This window comes from Oncorhynchus mykiss, chromosome 18, assembly GCF_057628025.1.
Source record: "Oncorhynchus mykiss isolate SJ-2025 chromosome 18, ASM5762802v1, whole genome shotgun sequence".
Taxonomy (NCBI): domain Eukaryota; kingdom Metazoa; phylum Chordata; class Actinopteri; order Salmoniformes; family Salmonidae; genus Oncorhynchus; species Oncorhynchus mykiss.
This window is the reverse complement of record NC_143039.1, coordinates 55,810,889-55,828,957: the sequence shown is the minus strand read 5'-3', so window position 1 is coordinate 55,828,957 and position 18,069 is coordinate 55,810,889. Positions and strand designations below refer to the sequence as shown.

Here is an 18,069-nt window from a genome sequence, read left to right as displayed (position 1 = left end):
GATACTAATTTGAGTGTTCTGGAGATGATTTTACTGTTCAGTCTATCCCCTATTCCAGGTTTAATTTCCATTTAGCCATACTTGAGGTTGGACTTATTTACTTTTTTGTTGTTGATCTTGTTAAAAATGGGATTGGTTTCATGCTTTCAAAATATATTCTCTGGTCACTGAATCTACTGAAATTACTTCATAAATCCTCAAATCGTATGAACACGATCGATATGTTAAACCAGCCAAGTAAACTCCACTCAGGTGTTAATGTTTTACTTGTTCCACCTGTTTGCATACATTTAGATCCTCTCTCCACAATATACCTTGCTCAGTCCATCCACGACATGTTTGGCAGGGTGCCATTGCTACAAATGACCATAGTCTCGGATGTTGTGTACAAGATTATGTTCATCCAATGCACTTTCTCCTTGTTTTTAGTTGATTTGTTTTATACATTTCAGCGTGTCTTTGATTCCAATGTACATATACATTTTTTGTTATAGCTAAGATTTGTAAAAGTGCCTTTTAAACCTATAGATTTGCTACACAATAGTGTTACTTCATGTTATCAGTAGGACATTCCAGCACCTGAGAAGTTGAGGAAACAGACCAAAGACATGTCATCACATGTCATCACATGATGTCATCACATGATGTCATCAGTCTGAGCCAACAGGGATTCCAGAACCTCCAATTCCCTCTGGCTTCATTCATCACCCTGATCACATGACCATACTCCAACAGGATTATTCTTATTTCCTTGTGACGCTGGATTACCCATGCAGCCACACCACACTCTCTCGGCAAGGGAATGCGATTTCCCCATCACAAGATTGGCATGAGGGGGTTGAACACAATACCAACATTATATTCATTGAGGAACAAATGGGATTGGCTGGGGTAGAGAAGGAGCACATAGAGATGGGTCTGTAGTTATTCCATGAATTCAGCCTCAAATCAAATCACTGCAATCAGACCATTTGAGTTTAAGCATAGCAGAATTACGCCTGGACACACACTGAAGTAATGTACACGTAGTGGAAAATAAAGTGAGTGCCATGCCATATTAATTTCAGCTGACTGCTTTATGGTAGTCAATGTTAGTTGAATTAACATGCTTTCATTCAATCACTTTGAGATCCTTCCTCATGCTCTTTTACAGAAAATAATCTACTGTATATATCGGAGTATTTTTCAATCCTGTACACTAGTAGTTCTGATCTTGGTGAGTGGGTGACCTTGTTAGTGTGATTACCCTGGGTCTCTGTGACAGACCGTTCAATAGTGGTGGAGTCCCCCTCACAGCAGGCATTTAGACCTAGTCTACATAATGCTGTTATATAATGGCCTGGTTGGGGGAACCCATCACGCTATGACTCTGTCTGGGGCCTCCACTGTGGTGCGGTAGAGGAGAGAATCCGGAAAATATTGGTTGCATTAGCCGGTTAGGATCATGCTCACACTGGGGATGAGGACTGCCACTGTGCATCTGGATACATCTGTAGGTTGAGGTGAACACACAGGTAGAGGGAAAATGTATGTTCTAGAGCAGAGCTCTCCAACCCTGCTCCTGGAGAGCTACCTTCCTGTCGGTTTTCACTCCAACCCTGTTCCTGGAGAGCTACCGTCCTGTAGGTTCTCTCTCCAACCCTAATCTAGCACACCTGATTCTAATTATTAGCAGGTTGATCAACTGAATCCGGTTAGTTACAACTGGCATCGGAGCGAAAACCTACAGGAGGGTAGCTCTCCGGGAACAGGGTTGGAGTGAAAACCTACAGGAGGTTAGCTCTCCGGGAACAGGGTTGGAGTGAAAACCTACAGGAGGGTAGCTCTCCATGAACAAGGTTGGAGTGAAAACCTACAGGAGGGTAGCTCTCCATGAACAGGGTTGGAGTGAAAACCTACAGGAGGGTAGCTCTCCATGAACAGGGTTGGAGTGAAAACCTACAGGAGGGTAGCTCTCCATGAATAGGGTTGGAGTGAAAACCTACAGGAGGGTAGCTCTCCATGAACAGGGTTGGAGTGAAAACCTACAGGAGGGTAGCTCTCCAGGAACAGGGTTGGAGTGAAAACCTACAGGAGGGTAGCTCTCCAGGAGCAGGGTTGGAGACTCCTGTTCTGGAGAGCTACGGTCCTTGCAGGGTTTTTTTCTCCAGCCCTGCTCTATCATGAATCTATATAGATTCTATAGATTAGAATCAAGTGTGTAGTAGGGTCAGACCTGATTCCTGCAGGTGGGAGGATAGCTAATGGCATCCCAGGAGGAGGGTTGCTTGGCAACTCTGGTGTAGAATATAACCTGGCAACTCCCTGGTATAAAATATAACCTGGCAACTCTGGTATTGAATGTAACTTGGTAACTCTCTGATACAGACAATAACAACCTGTGTGGAAAAACAAGCTAAATTTAGAGCAGCTAGCTACTGAAGGTTTTAATTAGAGGTCTCAGAGGTCTTGTTCTCACCCATATACACATTACCCCATAATGACAAAGTGAAAACGTTTTTAGACATTTTTGCCCATTTATTGAAAATGAAATACTTTATTTAAATAAGTATCCATACTTTGTAGAAGGCCCTTTGGTAGCAATTACAGCTGTGAGTCTTGCTGGGTATGTCTCCAAGAGCTTTTCACACCTGGATTGTGCAACATTTGCCCATTATTCTTTAAAAATGTCTTCAAGCTCTGTCGAATTGGTCGTTGATCATTGCTAGCCAAACTGTTCAGGTCTTGCTATAAATCTACTTGAAAATCCAAGTCAAAACTGTGACTCAGCCACTCAGGAACATTCACCGTCTTGGTAAGCAACTCCAGTGTAGATGTGGCCTTGTGTTTTAGGTTATTGTCCCGCTGAAAGGTGAATTAATCTCCCAGTATCTGGTGGAAAGCAGACTGAACCAGGTTTTCCTCTAGGATTTTGTCTGTGTTTAGCACCTTTACAATATTTTTGTTTATCCTGAAAAACTCCCCAGTCCTTAACAATTACAAGCATGCCCATAACATGATGCAGCCACCACTATTCATAACACTTTGTATTGAGGACAAATAGTTCATTGCTTTGCAGTATTACTTTAGTGCCTTATTGCAAACAGGATCTATGTTTTGGAATATTTTTATTCTCTACAGGTCCACTGTCAATTTGGTTAGTATTGTGGAGTAACTACAATGTTGTTGATCCATCCTCACTTATCTCCTATCTTAGGCTCTGTAACTGTTTTAAAGTCACCATTGGCCTCATGGTGAAATCCCTGAGCGGTTTCCTTCCTCTCCGGCATTTGAGTTAGGAAGAACGCCTGTATCTTTGTAATGACTGGGTGTATTGATACACCATCCAAATTATCATTAATTACTTCACCATACTCAAAGGGATATTCAATTATTCTTTGCAAGGCATTGGAAATCTTCCCTGATCATTGTGGCTGAATCTGTGTTTGAAATTCACTTTCGACTGAGGGAACATACAGAAAATGTTATGTGTGGGGTACAGAGATGATGTTAAACACTATTGCACTTATGCAACTTATTATGGGACTTGTTAAGCACATTTTGGCTTGCCATAACAAAGGGGTTGAATACTTATTGACTCAAGACATTTCAGCTTTTCATTTTTAATTCATTTGTAAAGATTTCGAAAAACATGATTCCACTTTGACATTATGGTGTATTGTGTGTAGGCCAGTGACAAAAATATCTAAATGTAATCAATTTTCAATTCAGGCTGTAACACAATACTTGCTGAAGAAGAGTAAAAGTAAAAGTAAGATAATACTTTTGGTTTGGGTTTATATATTTGATTTAAACAATGCAATAATATTGAACCTCTTCACAGTCTGATGTATGCTCATCATGTAATTAGGGGTTCAAGCATCAAAGCTGTGAGAACTCCTAATGTATTTGTTGGCAGTCATTAATATTACATAGTCATTATTTATTGAATTAGGCTACAGAAAAGTCATTACACAACTGTATTACATTGTCTATTGTGTTACACTGTTAGTCATTTTAGTTATTATCAACAGTAAAAAATAAAAAAAACTCAAACATTTAACTGCAGCATACTGTAAATGATGGTGCATTATGGGAAATTGCTGTATTTCAATTGGTACTGTAATTCCACCTCACTGAATAGAGTATGGTACTGTAATCTTTTGAGCGCCCAAAACCTTCACCACTAGTGGGTGCATGGTATTGTTGTTTCCGGCTCATTAACAGATGTTGAAGCTTGCACTGTAAAAGGATATGTGTTGCAGTCGTGAATGAGAATGCTGTATCAATTTAACTCCTATGTGGTTATAGTGCCCCATGAATTTAAAATCTATAGGGGACACACTGGAGTGGCAGCAAGTCTTAAACCTTAAATGGATGAGTATTTTGCCATGTCCTTGTGGTCAGTTTTGCCTTGTGGTCACTGCCAATTTGGAAGCCTTTGTTAAGACCTCTAGTGCAAGTGATATAAAATATTTATTAATATGCTGTAATGTTTAAACACTTTGCCAACCAGCCAACCTGCTTGCACCAATTCCTTGTAATTACAGGGAAATACTGTGAAATATAAACCCTCCCCTCAATAAATGTAATTCATTCATCCATTCAATCTGAGGAAGTTAGAATGAAACGTTTTTACAGTATATTGCAGTCAATTTTACGATATTGACACAGTACTTGCTTTCATACCACATTTATATTACAATAGCTACAGGCCCTACTGTAATATGAAATACAGCATTTTACTTGCCACAGCGCTGCCTGTAAATAACTGTCAAATTAATGTCAACCCCTTTACAGTGTACTATTGTCCCAGTCCCCCACCAGGATTTGGTCAAACTGAGATATCAAATATATAACATCATAGGCCTACTAAAAACTAAATGTAAGGCTAATACCATAATAGAGCCTTTGCAGAGCAACAAAAGGCATAGGCCTGTGTTCTCCATTGTAGTGACTACAGTATGCCACTGAGTTGTTAAAGTGGGCGGGGTATTTCTCAGGAACTGCGTGGATCGAAGCAGCGTGTTCTGTCGCGAGGACCAGCTGTGTGTGTGGGACACTGGCGCGCGCTACTGTGTGAAATCGCAGCATCAGTTTGAAAAGGGATAAGGAGGACCCTCCATCCCTATCCCGCCACCGCCAGAATAAAAATAACACTTCTCAACCTGGGGCAGTCCGTTTACATGGTAGGCTAGATTATGAAAAAGTCTGCTCTGTTGCGGAATAACCTACATGGCTCAAACAGTGCAGCAATGTTGACAGCTATTCACATTTTAGCATCTGGCATTATTACCATAATTTAGCATACCGCTATGCCCCTGGCTGATATGAGGGGTGGTGATATGTGGCGGAGACACGGCAACGGCACTGCAACGAAGTGAAGTTCAGCGGCTCTGCAGGTACAGTAATGCTGGGGACAGTGTATCATTGTTTGGAACCTTCAGGAGCTCGGTAGCGACAGAGTAACTGTTCTTCACACGAGATGACTACAGGTTATTGTGCATTCTCGCGCTTTGCAGATCGCGTGCATAAAACCTATCCAACAAAACCGCGACCTTTGGGAAATTTGTTGTTATGTATTTGTGTGTGAAGACAGTATGAGGCAGCATGCCTTGTGATGCTCAAGGGTTGTGTGCATGTGTAGCCTATACCGGCTGCCTCTATTCTGTACAGTCTTGGGACAGTTCCAAGACTGAGGTTGTCATTGTTCAAGTGAAATGGGTAGACAAGATAGAAGGAAGAGCGAAACCAGTGGTTCAGCTTGCCACACAGTCGCTAGGCTACATTATGCTGATAGGCAACGGAACAACATGCGATCAGAAGGCCATGTGTTTTTATATTTTTATCAGCCATAATTGTACAGTATCCTTAAACTATTGATTCATCACGGATATAATTTATGAATAACAAAACGCTCTCGTTTTGTTTTTATTTTCAAGACATCTTGATAAAAGATTATGCCACTACTTTACAACACGCGATAGTACGGCCATGTGTTATCTTTTTACCAGACATTATTTTACAGTAGCCTAGGCTATTGATTCACCATGGAAATGTATCAATAACAAAACGCTCTCGTTGTGTTTTAATTTTTAAGACATCTTGATAAAAGATTATGCCACTACTTTTTCGAATTATTTTGTCGTTCGATTAGGTCTTGCCAACGTGCATCAGATGTTGCCAACGTGCATCACACTGATTCGCTCTCTCAGGAATGTCAGAACCCACAATCCCACATCAGCATCCGTGGGACAGGGATGCCTCCTTTTCCCCTCCAATCTTCGAAAGCGAGAATAGTGAAATTCCTTTACAACATAAAATGGAGGTCACATAATGTATGCCTATTTCATATCCATTTTAGAATAGCTGTAAATATAGTGGTCATTCTGCACAGCATGCCCTATGAATTGACATATTCTGTGAATGGAAGTCCATGTGACTGACGGCGGTAGAGAGAGCATCCCGTACAGTCCGCGAGATTGTCAGCCCCACGCGAAATCATATCATTATCAATAAATATTAGTCTAGAAAATCACAACTGCTCGGCTCGTGTGGGTTTAATATTATGTCACTGCGGTGGTAGAATATTTAGCTATAATATTGGATATATTGAAGCAATGCATTGTGAATAGTCTATATCTATACAGTCTCCTAACATTCTATATCTATCCAGTATTCACTGTGCCTGTCTGTCTGCACAGATCCGGAACTTGTTCTTTGAGGTGCATTGCATCCTTTCCCCGTCCACTGATATTAGCCTGAAATCAGATTTTACTCAGAAAATGACAATGATAAGAATTAGATCGCCAGAGACTATATTTGACGCTGGCAGCGTTGGTTCCTCGGAATGAACGGTGTCGTAACGCTGCCGCATCGCAGTCAGTGAGAATGTTGTGGACGACGCTGCGTCCATCCATGCGCCCCGGTGACGCTTTCTCCATTATCATCTAGCACGCACTTAGCCGCCTTCTCTGTGTTGCAAGTACCTCTTTCTTGGTGAAATACGGACACATTATATTGTCATGCGATGCATTAGTTAATAATAGTACGCCACAAGAAGAATTACCCATGTGACAGTTGGAGTCCATCAACAGCTCAAGAGTGCTTCGATTTTCGATACCACGTGCCCTTTATATAGTATTAACTGTCATCTTGCGTGTAATCAAGAAGGTTGGAATGTCGTAAAGACATAGGGCATCTCAGGCCAAGCTGTTGAAATGTCGGTTTTAGACACATAAGGAATTTATTTTGCTTAGTTGAATTTATAGAGAGAACAAGACATATGTAGGCCTCATCATGGTGTATTTTCTTAATTTGCAAATATGATTTTCAAAATTATAGGCCTTGGACAAGAAATGCTTCCCATTGATCCAATCTCAACACCAAAACCTTGATTACTTTATCCAAGCTGCATTTTCGACTAGCATTTTTGACTAGTTGGTTTAGCTTTTACTGAATTAAACTCAACCTGGCATTTAAAGTTGACGCTTAGGGCCAGGGATCTGGAGCCCTCAAAATGATCAGTCCTGACATCCCATTGCACATAATTCAGTGCTGGGTTATTGGGTGTCAGTTTGGCATGCAAAGAGAGGAGAGGGCACACTGTCTCACTCCCTAGCTGTGGAGAGGTGGGATGTTTGGCATTATTCTGACAGATTGTGTGTGTGTGTGTGACTGCATAGAGAGAATCTTTCCCATGGCTTCATGGAGAGTCCAGTGGCAGCATTATGATTTATTTCCTCCAAGGCGTCCCTCCTCCTTAGTCTTAGACATATGACCGCAGGAATAGGCTTGTGTGTGTGTGTGTGTGATCATACAGTTGTGTGTTCTGATGGTCAATGTTGATTGTATGCCGTTGCATAAACCTCCACTCCGACCCAGTTATGGGTGATGATGATGATGAAGAGGGTCACAAGGCTGCTGCTGTATTATTATTTTCCTTGAGGATGATGCCATATTTGGGTTGAATATTTTGTGACCTCGTATTCAACGAGCCTCTAACAACACTAGTAGACGTCTGGCCCAGATTCTGTTTGTGTGGTAGAATAGAAATGCCCCTCTCTCAGCTGTGGGGGTGACTGTGTAGAGGAGAGACCAAGGACATCAGGACAATCACTCTAGGTGCTATTGAGTAAAAACCCATCCAGCACAAAATGACCTTAAAGCCTCAGGGATGGATGTAAAACAATAACAACATGAACAATCACGAAGGTGCAACACCTTTATATAATACTTTAATAGCCACTGAGGTAGCACCGAGTTGAACTTTCCACTGTGAACTGTAGTGTTTAGCCAATGCAGGAGCATAATGCTGTGATTGTGACATTGATAGGCCCAGGGCCCAAATGGAGCTTGCCGTGCTTGCCATTAGGGTCAGAATGGGGCACGGTTTATTCTTGGTACTGAACATGAGCACACTTTGAGGACCAACACAGGCTCACAATCCATTCCGGCTCGAGTCAGAACACATACCGTGCCTTCAGAAAGTATTCAGAACCCTTGACTTTTTCCACATTTTGTTACGTTACAGATTTATTTTATTATTGATTAAATAGTTTTTTTCCCTCATCAATCTTCACATAATACACCATAATGACAAAGCAAAAACTGTTTTTTAGACATTTTTGCAAATGTTTATATGTGTATGTATGTATATATGTAAAAAAAAAAGGAAATATCACATTTACATAAGTATTCAGACCCTTTACTCAGTACTTTGGCAGCGATTACAGCATCAAGGATCTCTCTTGTACTCCGTTCATCTTTGCCTCGATCCTGACTAGTCTCCCAGTCCCTGCCGCTGAAAAACATCCCCACAGCATGATGCTGCCACCACCATGATTCACCTTAGGGATGGTGCCAGGTTTCTTCCAGATGTGACGCTTGACATTCAGGCCATTCATGTGCCTTTTACTGAGGAGTGGCTTCTGTCTGGCCACTCCACAATAAAGGCCTGATTGATGGGGTCCTGAAAGTGTGTGTGTTTTGTGAGTGTGGGTCTGTTCAGGCAAGATTAGTCTAGCCTGGTGAGGACAACATTGATATTCATCCTACACTTGCTTCTGGAAGTCCTGTCAGCTTCCTTATCCCTCAGGTGTCAGTAACTAGTGTGGGTGTGTGGTGTCACTCATCAAGCCAACCGTTTATTTTATTTTACCCTTATTTTACCAGGTATGTTGACTGAGAACACGTTGTCATTTAAAGCAACAACATGGGGAATTGTTACAGGGGAGAGGAGGGGGATGAATGAGCCAATTGGAAGCTAGGGATGATTAGGTAGCCATGATGGTATGAGGGCCAGATTGGGAATTTAGCTAGGACACCGGGGTCAACACCCCTATTCTTACTATAAGTGCCATGAGTTCTTTAGTGACCACAGAGAGTCAGGACACCTGTTTAACATCCCAGCCGAAAGACGGCAACTAACACAGGGCAATGTCCCCAATCACTGCCCTGGGGAATTGGGATATTTTTTTAGACCAGAGGAAAGAGTGCCTCCTACTGGCCCTCCAACACCACTTCCAGCAGCATCTGTTCTCCCATCCAGGGAACAAGCAAGCCAGCAGTGGGATGCAGGTTGGAACTTGGGAGGTGAATGAGAGGAACCATTCTCTGTAGTGTCAGCCTCTCTCTCGCACGCTCTGTCTGTCTGTCTGTCTGTCTGTCTGTCTGTCTGTCTGTCTGTCTCACACACACACACAAAAACTCATAATCCTTAGTCCTAGACATAAGAGTACACAGTAGCAGCACGTTGACAAATCCTTCATCTAGAGAGCTCAGTGCATTGGGCCTACTTAATGCTGATAATCATCTACAGGAAATGACTTTCAGTTCAGTCCACCATTGATCTATATGATCCAGTAGGATACATTATGTCCAGAACTCATTACTCTACTAGCTTGGACATCCGATTGGAACAACTGTTTGTTTCCATTTGACAGTATCTTGAAATTCCTTCCCACTGTCCTAACCAACCAGCACACTCACACACTCCACTGCTATCGAAACAAAACAGTCACGAGGAAATCGTGAGTTCTATAAATGTGTGTGACAGAGAGAGAGAAAGACAGAGTGTATTGTTACTGTATCAATGTTATTCTCTTAAACTAGTGACCATTTGTAGACACTGACATCTCTACTATGCCAGTTATTGAAGCAGACAGAAGCTACAGTGAGGTTGAGGAGGACCTGTTCTGAGAGGGGATTTGTCTTGTCTTGGCCATTCATCAGGAGGACTTCCCTGGGTCACCACGGCGACAGCGGAAATGTTCAAATAGCTCTAAGTGAACATACTTCCTCCCTGTTGGCACCGGCTTACAAGACGTTTGGAGTGGAAATTACCCCCTCCCTCTTTCTCTATATCATCCTCATTAATGAAAGGGCACACTCTCTTATGTGTGTGTTTTTGCTCGCCCACGCATGTGTGTACATAAAAATGTATAGACAGTTTGTATTTGTGTGTGCGTTCATGTGAACACACCACACCGTATGCTCATGTGTTTACAGTATGTATGGGAATGAGCTCACATGTTGACTGGGTGCTGTGTTTGGCCCGGAGCCCGACCCCGACCCATAGCCCAGTCCTGTCAGGGGTTGGATGGTGCTGTGTGACCATGGTGGGGAGCATATGGACAAAGCCTGCTTTCACAGTGAGGTGGAAGGCCCTCTCTCTGACCAGCCTGCATCATCACCAAGGTGAAGAGGTTGGCTGGTTCTGTGTGGTCCTGCAGGGTATTTTATTTCTCTCTCTCTCTCTCTCTCTCTCTCTCTCTCTCTCTCTCTCTCTCTCAGTGAGGTGCAGGACCAGGCTCTCTCTGCTCTCCCTTTGTCCTGTGGAGAGAGCAGCCTGTCAGGCCAGAAGGCCATCAGCTGTAGGGCTCATTCACAAGTCACCTACATGGACACACACACACAGACACTGCTTACATAGTGGAAGAAGGTCATGGGTTCTCTGGGTTGGCTACCAAGGCCAGCAGATTGGTCAGTTGCTTTGTGGATGATTATTTTTTGATAATTTTTCTTATATCAAGTGTTAAAATGTTCAAGTGTCAAGCGTAGCTGTCCCCCTCTAAGTTGAACAGCTTTTATCGATATCAGTTGCAGGCTTCACCGACAGATGTCAAAATATTGTCCTTAGTGCTTCCCTGCCCACAGTATCACTGCCTTTGTCTTCCTCTGTCTCTGTCTCTCTCTCTCTCTCTCTCTCTCTCTCTCTCTCTCTCCCTTCTCTTACCCCCCCCCCCCCCCTTCAATTTCTCTTTCTCTCTCTACTTCCTCCTCCTCTGTGATTGCTATAGATTCCTGGACAGGGGCTTGTTGGCAGATTGCCCCAGCTCAGCTCTCAGCCAGTGTTTTGTTTTTTTGTTGGTGAAATAAGAGAACATTTGGCTACCTCCTCTCCCCTCTCTTCCTCTTCCCCTCTCTCTCTCTTCCTCTTCCTCTCTCTCTCTCTCTCTCTCTCTCTCTCTTTCTTTCTGCATTACATCACCTTGATATGGGAGACGATTGGTTTGGCATTACTGCTCTGTGAGACCAAAGGGACCAGGAGAAAGCACTGGATCTGAAAGTGTGTTATTGGAACTCAGTTCAACCAGAATGTGCTCATGTAACAGCTGGTTTGGTGAACTGCACTCTTGTGATGAGTAACCTGCCAGATACTTAAAGACTTGTGTTTCTCGTTGAACTAATGTCCACGCTTTAGCTCAGCGGGTTAAAAACACAGTCTTGTGGCATGCTGGAGAACCGGTATCGAAACCCTGGTGGGTCACACTAGTAAATCACGCAAAGTCAAAAGTCTACTTGTTACAGAGAAATAGAGGGAGCCAGCCTGGCTGGCTTTGTGTGGCAGGCTTTGTCTTCCCAACAGTTTACTGCTGTACATCCTGCTGAACCCCTCAGCCAGCTAAGTGCATCACCTCTACTGTCTTTGGATCAATCCCTCCGATGAGTGTGTGTTTTAGTGACGTTGAGTTACATCATATAACGCTGCTTCCCACCGACGAAGGCCAGAACAGACGGCCTGCTAAGCCTTTCTGCATGACTGTTGTTATCAACACTACGCAATCAGCCTCCCGACTCTGTTCCTAGGGGTTGGTGTGCGTGTGTTATCTTCTGGAAAACCTTCATTCTCCTTTGTGAGTGCGGACCAGCTACACAATTGTTATCTTCTGGATCCCATTTCCTGGTTTTCACCTTCAGTGTCACCTGTATCTCTTCTTTGTTTCTACTTCTCCAGTGATGACAGGTGCCGACATGCACAATGTAAATGTCGCCGTCCTCATAACGCCTTCTTCCTGGTAAAGTGAAGAGGGGTTGGGTTCCAAGACGTAACTAGTGCAGTGACACTTTCTGAAGGTAGCAGTTCCTCTTTCTATTTTCTACATGGTTTCTCTAACCACACAACGCCTCCCATTCATGTCCTCGTTGGGATTCCCTTCACGGTCCACTTCTCAGTCTGTCTAATTGTATTTAGAACACTTTCCTATAAGAGACCCTTTTAAAAATATTTTTATATCAATGATATCTTATTTGTGGATTGATGGCCCTGTGGCAAGACTCGTACTGTATATTTTGTTCAGAAACTGCTGGTCGAGATTGAATGGGATAAACTTTGATCGTGATTGTTAGATACTTGTGGAACATCGTCATAGTAGCTCTACTAAATGGTTCATGATGGTGCATTATAACATCATGTGAAAGGAACATTCTAGATGAGTAGAACCGCATGGTGTGGTACTGGGTCTGCTTTAGGGCTCTGCTTTCTTCTGTTCTGCAGTTAGTGAGCTCAATCGACAGGTACTTCACTGTAACATTGTACTGTTTCACTCACAATGTTTAGGAGAAATAGCCGCGGAAGAGAGAGAACGAGAGCGAGAATCGAACCCAAATCAGAATCAGTTAGACTAAATGAGGTGAGCAAAGCATACCCATCAGGTTTCTACTTCCAAATGAATCTCTGAAGTGTCCTTTGTACAGACTGAGTAAATACATGAACTACATACATGTAATGAACCTGTTATGGAGCAGTTAATAACAGGGTTCTACAGAAAGGGGTCACCCACCACACCCAGCCCTACAGTACTGTACATATCAACATGGTGGCGTGTTAGATTGGTTAGATCATAGGGGAACATACAAGACCCTGTCTGATCAGATACTATTTAGAGCTTCATGTGGGCCACAAGACGGTCATGTCGCCATTTCCTGTGGCTGTGACGGAAGGTCTCTGTGGCCTGTCTGTTTGAGTCTGGGTCTGGGTTCGAGTGTGTTTGGATTTAGGTTTCGGTGTGGCTGTGGGTGTGTCTGGGTTTGAGTGTGTTTGGGTCTGGGTCTGGGTTTGAGTGTGTTTGGGTCTGGGTTTGAGTGTGTTTGGGTTTGGATGTGTTTGGGTTTGGGTGTGTTTGGGTCTGGGTCTGGGTTTGGGTGTGGGTGTGTTTGGGTCTGGGTTTGAGTGTGTTTGGGTTTGGGTGTTGGTGTGGGTGTGTTTGTGTCTGGGTTTGGGTGTGTTTGGGCCTGGGTTTGAGTGTGTTTGGGTCTGGGTTTGAGTGTGTTTGGGTCTGGGTTTGGGTGTGGGTGTGTTTGGGCCTGGGTTTGAGTGTGTCTGGGTTTGAGTGTGGGTGTGTTTGGGTCTGGGTTTGAGTGTGGGTGTATGTGGGTATGTGTGGGTGGGCGTCTGTACATGTCGGACTACATGCCACCTGGCTAGCTGACATTAGACGGTCATACACTGTTGCTTCGTTCCACTGTCCATACTATCGTAACACTTAGTACACATGCCCAGTACTTTGATCCATTCTAAGTAGTGGGCTACTGTGGATATTGGGGACAGATACAGTATAAGCCTTTGAGCTGCTACTTGGGGTGTGTTCTGCCAGGCAGAAGGTTATCTGTCTTTTATCCTGGTTGACTCCTGCTACGGCTGCTGCTGCCTATTGAGTGGATGACCATTAGGCCTATAGATAATTGATTGACATGATGGACAATGGAAAGTCGAGCACAGGTACAGACAGCAACAACCGGGAAAGACAGGAGAGTAAAGCCTTGTATTTTATGTAAGAGCTTATATAAACACTGCTTTTGCTTAAGGATAGCTAAATATAAACTCACGAACACTCTCAAAGCAGTCAGACATGTAAAAATAGCCACAGCGTGATTGCACAGGATTAATTCTCCTTGTGTGTGGGTTTCTTGTTTGTGTGTGTGTGTGTGTGTGTGTGTGTGTGTGTGTGTTTCTTATTTGACCCCTTCCTCATCTTCTCTCCCAGTTAACCGCTAGTGAATTTACTGTCTTGCTCTGAGGCAGTACAGCACAAAGAATGCAGTGAGTGTCTGAGTCAGTGAGGATAAGCAGAGACAGGGTGGGGACTAGGGAGACTCAGACAGACTGAGTCAGTGAGGATAAGCAGAGACAGGGTGGGAACTAGGGAGACTCAGACAGACTGAGTCAGTGAGGATAAGCAGAGACAGGGTGGGGACTAGGGAGACTCAGACAGACTGAGTCAGTGAGGATAAGCAGAGACAGGGTGGGGACTAGGGAGACTCAGACAGACTGAGTCAGTGAGGATAAGCAGAGACAGGGTGGGAACTAGGGAGACTCAGACAGACTGAGTCAGTGAGGATAAGCAGAGACAGGGTGGGGACTAGGGAGACTCAGACAGACTGAGTCAGTGAGGATAAGCAGAGACAGGGTGGGGACTAGGGAGACTCAGACAGACTGGGTGTATCTCTGTGATGTTATTCAGCCCCCCCCCCCCCCCCCCCCCCATTCCCCCCCCCATCAACATGGCAACTGAAGGGACAAGTTGAGGGGCAGATTGAGGCTGGCATCACGTTATGGCGAATAGCCCTCCCATTCAAGGCCCAGCTGCCTGTGGAGGGTGAGGAAACACAACACACGCACACTGGCAGCTCTGTCACTGGCGTTATGGCTGTGATGCTGACAAGGACTCTCTCTGTGCTGCCTGCTAATGCTGCAGAGGGATGAAGACCTTGGTTAGGGCTCCTTTCTAAACCAGCCAGTCTGTGTGTGTGAGTGGTCGTCCTTTAGCTAATGTCTTGATGGCATTACCTCAACACTCCACACGTCGGCAAGCTTTCAGCCTCTTGAAAAGGGAAAAAAGGGAAAATAACATCCCTTCCTCCCTCCCTTCCTCCCGTGGTATAAAGAGAGGAGTACTGATGTCAGAATCACTGAATCGCCTGGACTGTGTTCAGCTGGCTCTGTCAGCAGTATGTGTGTGTGTGGACATTCTCCAGAACCACTCTGAAAACCTGGAACCCTGTGAGCCTTTTTCCACCTGGGCCCTGTGTTTTCAGCTTTTCCAGGTTTTTGTCAGAACGAACGCAATAGCAGCAATAGGCAACCGCTGCTTTGCTTCCCTCGCCTATGGAAAGTGAGAACTGAATGGGGAAACTGTGTTTTAAAAATACAAGTCACCACCACACACCCTTCCTCTCTGTTCTCCCTCTCTGCCAGCTGAGGAGCCTGAGATTCCTGCCAAGAACAACATGGCCTGACGTCACCCTCCAAATAAGGATATTCCACTTCACTTTTACTATCTGAGGGAGACGGAGAGAGACAAATAGGGAGGGATAGAGAGAGAGCGATAGGCCCCTCCTCCCCATTCATTCATACACACAGACAGGAGACGAGTAATATACTCTGCTAGATAACTGTTTGTCAGCTCAGTGCACGTACAGTAGAGTGGTGTCTCGATTACCCTTCTCCTCACAGTCACAGAGCGGGCTCTCGCTCTCATTCATTCACAATCTCTCTCTCGCTCTGTTCCGCGCTGTCTCGCTCGCTCTTTCTCTCAGTCCGTCTCAGCCTCTCTTACTCACCCTCTTTCTGTCAGATGTGGAGGGGAAACCACCTGCCACCAGGTAAAGGACAATGATATTCTCTAACCATCTAGTGTTCATAGCTGTGTTTTATTCCACATTGTTCATTTACTGGATTATTGCCTGGTTATTGCTGTGTGTGTGTGTCTGTGTGTCTGTGTGTGTGTGTGTGTGTGTGTGTGTGTGTGTGTGTGTGTGTGTGTGTGTGTGTGTAGGGATTCTGTGTTTGGTTTCCATGTGTGTTGTTTGTCCGTCCATGCTCCAGCACTCTGTCAGAGACAGAGTGTCCAGAGACCCCTGGGCCTCAAACATACACCTGCTCGTGCACGCATGCAGGCGCACACACACAGCCCTGGGAATGTCAACGTTGCGCGTGTGATGACCCCAGGGCTCTACTTCCCTGTCTCTCTGACAGACTGCTGATGAAGCTACGGTTGGTTTCTGACTGTTCCTGGGATAAGATATATATGTGTGTGTGTGTGTGAGAGAAAACAGACATCATCTTGAAATAATACATTATGTCTGGGAGAGAGAAATGGAGGGAATGTTTTGTGTTGTTATTGGAAAACATTTCTTGTTGCATAAGTCACAACAAAGAGTATTTGTAAAACACTTGTTTGGTGACAAGAAATATAAAATTAACAAATGTTCTTTGACAAGTTCATTTCATTTCGCAGAGTATTACAGTGCTGTTATTGCTGTTAATTATTTTGTAAAACATTAATGTCAAAATGTATTTTCAGATTTCGATATTCTATTTTGTATTTACTATGGTGTCTTAGTTCTTCGTCGTTATCTCAAGAACTGAATCATATTCTCAGTTTCTCTTCTGGTGGGATACATGTCTGTAGAGCTGGGATTAATGCCAGGTATTGATTTTTGGATTTGTACCATTTTTTGTCCAAAGAGATACGCTTTGTGGGAGAGAGGCATCTCAGTTGGCTCTCTCGCTCTCTCTCTGCATCTCTCTCGCTCTCTCTCTTTCTCTCCATCCTTCTCCCTCTCTCTCTTTCTCTTCCTTTCCATCTTTCGTTCACTCTCTCTCTCCATCTCTCCCTCTCCCAGCGAGAATGCTGGGAGATATATTTAGCTCTCCTTCCCTCCATCTGCTGTGCGTGGTTTAGGGGCGTCGCCATAGCAACCACCGCTGGGTGCATATTGGTACGAGAGGAGGGAAATTTATTGGATTTTTAAAAAAAGCGTTTTCAACTCAAATAAATTCAGTTATGTGTCACAAAAAAATAATTGGGGGGATATTATTTGAAAATGTAGGAGACTAGGCAGTGATACTAACCCAGTTTACTCTCCTTGGCAATGAGAATGAGATGCCATTTCTCGTGTTTGAACGAGACCTTAGAAAATATATGGCTGTGTGTTATGGAGTTTAAGGACTGTGTGAGATATTAGACTGGATATCGGGTAGATCAGGATGCTTGCTGCTGCTTATAACAAGCATGTTTTTTAAAAGGACCTGCTTCTCTGAGCCCATGTAATAACTGTGAGACGGCAACACCTCCTGATGACAAGCAAAATGTATACACACAATGAACACACTCCACTTGTTTGACAATTTGCACCACTCACACTTGTTCCAGATTTAACAGAAGAATGTCACCTCTTTCTCAAAGTCTAAATGAATCTCTTACTGTAGAAAGCTCTACTCTTTGATAGTCCTCACATGAACCATTTTGTAGTCTCTTAGTCCACCTGCAGTACAGTACCTGTCTGACCTACATTCCATCATCCACTGTTGAAATGCACTCTAGACGTTGTCCTGGACACAGATGTACACGCCAGATAAACACCTAACACACTGACAGTCCATACAGATGTACTGTCTTCTATTACTAAGGGCATTTGGAAACAGAATTAAAATGACTGGCCCCAAAAAAACTTTACAGTTAAACTAAATAATTATCACAGTAGCATACCGTCAGTAAAATGCTACTATATAAGAGAGTTCTACAGTACTACAGTAAGAATGGCAACATGTCATCAGTTGTTTTATATTGACCAGCAGCTAGCACCTCCTGTGGTTTTGCCCTCTTCCGGAGGAGCTTGGGTGTAGGCCACAACCAGCTGATCAGTGGCTCTGTTCAAATACCATCCTAGCATACTCCCTAGTAAGATGCAATGTATTGGGAATGCATTCTAGGTAGTACGGTAGTGTGGATATTGGAACGTACCGAGTGTGTGGGATGAATGGGTTGTTTCTACAGTGCAGTGTGTTGGTGCAGAGAAAGTAGA

The 18,069-nt window shown here is 43.8% G+C and overlaps 1 protein-coding gene across 1 annotated transcript in view; it reads right to left on the bottom strand.

Moving 5' to 3' along the window:
• Positions 1–18,069, bottom strand: part of LOC110496404 (cAMP-dependent protein kinase inhibitor beta) — a 120,207-nt gene that overhangs the window by 72,564 nt on the left and 29,574 nt on the right. The gene's annotated exons all lie outside the window — the stretch shown is intronic.